This window comes from Heptranchias perlo, chromosome 29 (assembly GCF_035084215.1).
Source record: "Heptranchias perlo isolate sHepPer1 chromosome 29, sHepPer1.hap1, whole genome shotgun sequence".
In the NCBI taxonomy this organism is placed as follows: domain Eukaryota; kingdom Metazoa; phylum Chordata; class Chondrichthyes; order Hexanchiformes; family Hexanchidae; genus Heptranchias; species Heptranchias perlo.
Window position 1 is genome coordinate 21,562,969 of NC_090353.1, and position 6,255 is coordinate 21,569,223.

Here is a 6,255-nt window from a genome sequence, read left to right on the forward strand (position 1 = left end):
TGCTCTGTATACCTAAGTCTAGGTCATAAATATATTTCAACAAGAGCAATGGGTCCTAACACCGACCCCTGGGGGACACCTCTGCGCACTTCCCTCCAGTCTGAAAAACAAATACTCTCTGCTTTCATATCCATGAAGCCATTGTCCCTTTAATCCCATGGGCTTCAATTTTACTAACAAGTCTATTATGTGATACTTTATCAAACGCCTTTTGAAAGTCCATTTACACAACATCAACCACAGTAGCCTCATCAACCCTCTCCATTACTTCATCAAAGAACCCAATCAAGTTAGTTGAACACAATTTGCCTTTAACAAATCCATACTGGCTTTCATTTAATAACCCATATTTTTCCAACTGTCAATTAATTTTGTCCCGGATTAATGTCTCTAAAAGTTTCCCCACCACCAACGTTAGACTGACTGGCCTATAATTGCCAGGTTTATCCCTCTCTCCTTTTTTGAACAGGGGTGTAACATTTGCAATCCTCCAGTCCTCTGGCACCACTCCCATATCTAAGGAGGATTGGAAGATTGTGGCCAGAGCCTCTGCAATTTCCACCCTTACTTCCCTCAGCAAACTAGGATAAATTCCATTTGGACCAGGTCATTTTTCTACCGTGAGCACTGCCAACCTTTTAAGTACTTCCTCTATCTATTTTTATCCCATTCAATGTCTCTACTACCTCCTCCTTTACTGTGACATCGGCAGCATCCTCCTCTTTAGTGAAGACAGATACAAAGTAATCATTTAGTACCTCAGCCATGCCTTCTGCCTCCACAAGAAGATCTCCTTTTTGGTCCCTAATCGGCCCCTATGGTCTACGTGGCCGCTTATGGAGCCCCTGCTCTGCTACTCACTTCCCAGTTCCAAAAGATTCGAGTCGACCTCATTTTGTTACGGTGGCACGTACTTTATTACGAAGAACAGTTTAATACACTCAGTATTTAAGCAGCAGTTTACAGGATGGTAACTGGAGACATATTATCTGCTTCCACTCTGGGTAGAGCTCGCGCCTTGGCTTCTCGCTTCTCACGGCCCCCACCCTCTTGGATCCTACGGATCCTGCCTTCTGCAGACTTCTTTCCTTCTCCTGACAAGGGCATTGGGCTCCTGCCAGCACGACCGCCTTAACAAAACCTAGTCTGCTGCTCCTGAGGGATCCTCTACGCTGAACCTTTGTTTGAGCTGTGTTTTTATACACTGTTTAACAGGAAATCCAGTGGTGAGCTTACTAAACATCCTCAGCACAGATAGTGAGGCCAGACGTAGTCCATCAGCTTGACAAAAGGGATCTCGACTGGTCCAGTACCTGACTTGCTGAGACAATGGAAAGACATTTACCCTCATCAATATGGCGGGCTGCGATGCTACCTTGCTGAGACAATGGCAAGGCACTTAACCTCATCAAAAGGAGATGGGCTAGTGATGCTGCCTTGCTGAGCACTTAATCTCTCTGGGAGCTAAGACAATGACAGGGCACTTAATCTCTCTGGGAGAAGGCGGCCTGCCCATTCCCAGTCGTCTCAAACAAAGAGTGAGTTGTGTCTTTGGAATATACATCTCCCCTGCTGATCACCTGAATATACTGAGCGTCTATGGCTATCCCCAGTAAAAGTTCCTGATACAGACTTATCATTTGTACAATATGTGTGGTTACATACAAAATGTATTTCATGATACATACATTGCATAAAAACAATTCCTTAATATTTGTTACACTTTTAGCACACACCTGCATAATCTAACACTTTGCCTCCACGAGAAGATCTCCTTTTTGGTCCCTGATCGGCCCCACCCATCCTTTGACTACACTTCTACTATATTTTTTTATTCATTCATGGGATGTGAGTGTCGCTGGCAAGGCCAGCATTTATTGCCCATCCCTAATTGCCCTTGAGAAGGTGGTGGCGAGCTACCTTCTTGCACCGCTGCAGTCTGTGTGGTGAAGGTTCTCCCACAGTGCTGTTAGGTAGGGAGTTCCAGGATTTTGACCCAGCGACGATGAAGGAATGGCGATATATTTCCAAGTCGGGATGGTGTGTGACTTGGAGGGGAACGTGCAGGTGGTGTTGTTCCCATGTGCCTGCTGCCCTTGTCCTTCTAGGTGGTAGAGGTCATGGGTTTGGGAGGTGCTGTCAAAGAAGCCTTGTTGAGTTGCTATTAATATGTTTGTAAAAGACTTTTGGGTTCCACTTTAAGTTATCTGCTAACCTATTCTCATGCACTCTCTTTGCCACTCTTATTTCCATTTTCAGTTCTCCTCTGTACTCCTGGTATTCAGCTTGGTTCTCTACTGAATTATGAAACTAACATTTATCATAAGCCTCTTTTTTCTGTTTCATTTTCATCGCTATATCTTTAGTCATCCAGGGCTCTAGCTTTGGACGCCCTTTCTTTCCCCATCGTGGGAATGTATCCAGTTTGAACTCGAACTATCTCCTTCTGTTGCTCATTAACTGTTTTAGTAGTTAATCTTTGATTCCAATTCACCTGGGACCAATCCCTTTTCAACTCACTGAAATTAGCTCTCCTCCATTGCAACATTTTCACATTTGATTTTTCCTTATCCTTTTTCATAACTACTCTAAACCTAATGATATTGTGATCACTGTTTCCCAAATGCTCCCCCACTAACATGCTCCACTTCCCCACTTCATTTCCCAGAACTAGATCCAGGACTGCTTCCTTCCTCATTGGGCTGGAAATATACTGATCAAGAAAGTTCTCTTGTACACATTTCAGGAATTCCTCCCACTCTTTTCCCTTTACACTGTTATTTTCCCAGCCTATATTAGGATAATTGAAGTGCCCCATTATCACTACTCTAAAGTTCTTGCATCTTTCTGCAATTTGCCTGCAAATTTCCTTTTCTATCTCCTTCTCACTATTTGATGACCTATAGTATACACTTCACTGTGTAATAGCTCCTCTATTGTTCCTTAATTCTAACCAAATAGATTCTGTCTTTGAATCCTCAAGTACATCATCACTTTCTAGTGCTGTAACACTGCACTCCCCCAAGGTGTCGTCATTCTCATCGGTATTCAGCACTGAAAACCGGTTTGAGGGTGCTACACACCTGGAGGATTCCTGCACTGATTGCCTCTTCCTACCCTGCCAGATGACCACCTACTTAATATCGTCCTAAACTCTCTATAGCTGCGGGGTGGCCACCTCCTGGAACATGTGCTGCAGGAAGCTCTCAGCCTCCCATGTGCCCTGCAGTGACTCCAGCCGCTCCTCAAACTGAGAAATCCTGAGCTTGAGTTCGAGCAACTGGAGGCACTTCCTGCGCACATGGTTATCCAGGACATATGAAGTGTCCTGGAGTTCCCACATGACACAGGAATTGCAGGCTGTCTCATGATTTTGCTTAAAACTCTATCTACTTATGTTTTATATATATATGTCTCATGTTATATATATGTTTTTAGTTTAGTATTCCCTTAACTCCTATTTATTATTTATTTATTATTTATGTGTTCCAGATTTTTATTTAATGCATTTCGGATCCCTTTAATGTTGGTATCCTCTACTTAGTTACTTTTATCCCCTTAGATCTAATTAGTTACACTGATTATTTATATATTTACTTATTCACTGTTGCCCCTTGGTTTAAATTACTTAGCACTTCCTTCCACTCTCACCAAATTCCCATTTTTAAAGTCTTCACTCTGTTTGCAATTCATTCCGTCTCACCAAGCTCTGTGCCCAAGCTTTCTTGGGCTCACCTAAGAGATAATGAGGAGACAGAGAAAGACAAACCCAAGGGAATGTGAGAAAAGTAAAACAGAAAATAATGGTGATGGTAGAGAAATAGGAAGAAAATATTTGAAAACTAAAATGGAAACAAAAAGGAAAGCAATGAATATATAAGGAAGAGTAACAAATTAAAAATAAAGAGAAAGGAAAGATAGATTTTTCCCACTTAAATCAAAGAACTATAAATTAGAAATAGTGAGAGAAATGGAACCTGCAGAGACAGGTCATCGATGGGTTGGCACTCATCCAGCTTCTTTAATTCACAACAGAATTGTGGATTAAACATTAAATTATCCCGGTTCTGAAGAACAACTTTATGTGCAGACTCTGTGAAGACTACAAAGATTGTACTACAGAAAATGCTAGAAATACAGATTAGGCTCATCAGTATCTGTAAAGAGATAAAAATGAGTTAATGGATTGAGTGTTTTGAGTTTAATCTTTTTGTCAGATTGACAATGGGTCTACACCCAGTTCTGATGAAGGTCTCCACCTGAAATGCTAACTCATGCTGACAGAGCTGATCTGGATTTCCAGCCTTTTCTGTTTTTATTATAGTTCCAGTATTTATAATTTTTTCTTTATCTCAAAAATTGTACTCTCAGTTTAAATTACAGTACACTGGAATTCTGAAATGATAGAGATACACCATAACAGTTTAATTATATAAAGAATCAGATAATTTTCAATGTTTCATCCTATGAGGTTTACTGGATAAAATTATCAGCTCCATCACTGAAAGCTGTCTCGTGTTTTTTTTGTTGACAATGCAATCAAAATACTCATTTCCACTTTATGCTGACCTGCTCTCTTTCACTGTGTCAAAAACAGTTCTTAGGTTTCCCAGGAATATAACCTCAACATTGCGCTTGTGCAGTGCTTGAAGGAAATAAAAAAGGATTGTACCTGGTGGTCTAAGGGATACACGAGAGAAGGGAATAACAGAATCGTGACCAAGAAAAAGACTTGGAGGTAAAATCCCAGCTGAGAGGACAGTTTCCATCTGATAGGGTTTTGGCTTGTGAAAATGTATAATAACAATGCTATCTGACACAAACTTTATTTTCACAGGTTTATCCTTTTTACCTACTTGTTTTGCAATTTTGTCGAATTGTACAAAATTGTTGTTTTCAAAGATTTCATGCACAGTTTCATAATAGCAATTTGTTGTGCCAGTCCAATCAGACAAACTGTAGGCAAACATTGATTTGTGTGTCCTGTGCATCTGTGCCAATGTTGATAGAATGATTCTATATGCCATGTTAAGAAAATCCAGAGTAATTATTTCACACCATTGAATTAATGTTAATTAGATCAATCATATCAGAATTATTTCTGAATGGCAGGCAGGAAATAATCTTACATAGCACAAAAAAATTAACCATGACAGTCCTGGGGTACAAAGTTTTTTGCTTTTGAGGGTCAGATTCTTTAGTATCCTCAGTCCCCATATGCTGTTTTAGGGAGGTGTCGTGAAAGACTGCACTTCTGCAAAGAAGAAAGGGAGGCATAATCACAAGTATAGTCATTCCAGGCCATGACTGGGAAACAAACAGATGGAAAGGAAGAAAATGATGAGATATGTCTAAAAGAAATTAATAAACACACCATATGGGATTGTCTCTACTGCAGTTCCTAGTCCTGTGAAGTGGCCAGATGGTACCTTTATTGCAAATTTATATTAGATTCAAGCTGCAGCAAATATCATCACTGTGTAATTATTCAGTGGATTAATTAAAAACCATAGATGCTAGTTGGTCAGAGAGCATACCCCATCCATGTTTGGCTGGATCAATCAAATATGGCTAGAACTGAACACTGGTCTCGAAAGACAGATCCTTGCCATTTGGGCAAGCTACTTGATTTTCTATTATTATTTCCTGGTAGCACAGAGAGGTGAATTGGAGAACTCGTGAAAAACCTCAGTTCATTCTTGGGTGATTTTGGAGTTTAACTTCAACAAAGCTGAAACCATGAACCGAAGGCCTTTGTTGTCAACGGCTGTCTTCAAACCAAATAAACTAAAAATGACCAAATTCCAAATGGATCCTGTATTCAAAATGGAATCAAGCGAAAAACATTTCTCTTCATTTTGTAGTGCTTTATTCTATCTATCTCTGGTACACTAGGGTCTGTTTGCCAATTTACAAAAGATTGTGCATATCGCACCCTGGCAGCATGTTTATTTGGACAAATTAGCTAAATTAAAAAGATTTTTTATTTATCTTTATTATTGTAGCTGAATCTGAGCCAATTTGTTAGCTGCTCCATTTATTTATTAATTTAACTAAATATGCACCCAGGACCTGATGTGCACATGACAGTTATCTTTTAATGTTTACTTGCAAGTAAGAAACAGACTAGACTGGGGCTTTCTTGAAACAAAGATTGAGGGATTAAATCTAAATACATTCTACAGCTAAATTTTCAAAACACAGAACATTTAAGGAGGGATGGAAATGGCTGAAATAAAAACAATTTCTCAGCAT